This window comes from Pezoporus wallicus, unplaced genomic scaffold, assembly GCF_028554395.1.
Source record: "Pezoporus wallicus isolate ANWC-B61680 ecotype Strahan unplaced genomic scaffold, APGP_CSIRO_Pwel_v1 scaffold_1904, whole genome shotgun sequence".
In the NCBI taxonomy this organism is placed as follows: Eukaryota; Metazoa; Chordata; class Aves; order Psittaciformes; family Psittacidae; genus Pezoporus; species Pezoporus wallicus.
The window spans coordinates 1-2,083 of NW_026636499.1; positions in this window are offsets into that span (position 1 = coordinate 1).

Consider the following 2,083-nt stretch of genomic DNA (forward strand, 5'->3'; position numbering starts at 1 on the left):
CTGGAAAGATACAAGCAGAACCTGGGGTGGAAAGAAGGTGTTTTTATCACACTCATGTCAATTAAGACTTTGAAGGTTTCCAAACACACCACTCACTCCTCATAACCCAACAGAAGGAAATAGAGTTTAGCAACTTAAGGTTTCATTTGCTAATTTGCAAGAACAAGGAAAAACCTTCCTCTACTCTCCAGCATCGTTGGGAAAGCTCCTGTCACCACACAGGTGTTGCTGCTAACAGCTCAACCCAGAGTGACCCAAAGTTCTCCCTCCCAGTGAAGGGCCAGTGTGTGTGAGACTGAACTGAAATCAGACTCCACCGTCCACTGTCTGAGAGATGGATGAGAGGAACAGAGATAAGACTCCACTGTCCATTATCTCAAAGACTGGTGTGAGGAACTGCTGTCCATTATCTCAAGGATTGCTACAGACACAGGCGATCCACCAGGAATGTGTAGTATGTGGCAGTAAAAACAGAGGTACTCTCCCCAACACATAATAAAGGAGGGGAAAAAAAAAGGTAATCGTCATTGTGGTCACCCACCTCTGATGACAACTACGGATCCTGGGGGACACCCACCACCAAAGAGGACAACTAGGGACCCTCGGGACACTGCTGGATCCACGGTGCTGACTATCTCTATGCACTCTGAATTCTTGCTTAATTTCTATCCTTTTTTCTGATCTGTCCTATTGTTATCTTTTTTTATAATAATAATATTTTATATATCTTTTTGTAATAAACCAACTGATCGATTACAGTACTTGACCTCACTCGCATCTTAATTTCACTCTGGGGATCATGAATGAAATATTTCCGACACTGGGTTTATCTTTATCTGGTTGGTCCCTGACAGCGTGCTACTGTGGCAGCACAGGGAGCGAGCAAGATGGACTCCACGATCTTGTGGAGACAGCAGAGAAGGGCTTGATTATAAACCTGACATCACATCTGCTGTTAAAATGAACCCAGTAAAAACCCATGATACACTAAACCAAGTTAAAAACAGTCTTAAGGGGAGAGCCCAGTTTAAACCAGTCTAGAAAAGATACCCCATGGTTCAAGTCTGAAAGAAGTAAGCTGCACATGTGCTACAGAACTACAGCAGATGAAAAGTTTAAGGAGGAAGGTAGCCTATTTTCCTCCTTCCCCTCAAGACAACTAAAAATGCTGCTTTAAGATGACTGTTCTCAGTTTTAGCATTGAGGATAACTAGGTCAGAAGCCACCCTTGGAAAGTTTTGCTCAGCAGCAGCTTTAGAAACCATAAATTATCTTCAGACTAAGTTTACACACTCCTGCTACAGCATGTGACTGCCAGCTCCCTTTCTCAAGGCTTCTCTTCAGATACCACAGACATTCCCCAAAGCCCAGACAGATCCTCACCTAGGCATGGCAGGGCTAAGGCAGACAGTTGTGGGATTACTTCTGCTAACAAGAAGCAGACTACGTCTGAGTTCAAGGCTGAGGTTTAGTACTGTGAACAAGGCAGAACTCACAGGCAGGGCAGCACAAGCCTCTGAAGCTGCATGGCCAGCACATGGTTCCATCACAACGGAACAAAACCAAGCACAGATCAAGCAAAGCTGAGTCTCTTTGTAGGCTAAGCCTGGAAAGTTTAAAAGAAAGTTTATGAAATATATATATTTAATGTAAGGGAAGGCAAAAATCTTCACAACAGGGATTAGCTGAGAAACCCTGCTGGGAACCTAGAGTGAGTGCCAAACTGTCACAAGTGATTAATAATTTCAGAGGCCTTACCACTACAAAACATGTGAAGAAAGAACAGCTATAATTCTTCCTCTTCTGGAGAGTTAGCTGTAGTTCCCCGTCACATGCACATGGAGAAAGAAACAACTGCACAAACAGCAGTGAGACTTCTGCCCAGGTATTTGTAATATAGACCCCAGCAAAGGGCAACAAATTCCTCCTGTGCCATAATATAACTGCTAGACAAAAATTGAGATATCTTAGAGATCATTTTACTGGTGTTTCTTGCAAGCACCCCTTAAATACTAGAACTTAGAAAAAGCTCCAGAAGTTTCTTTAACTGATTTTCTCTGCACACTGATAATGCCTTTAGTGC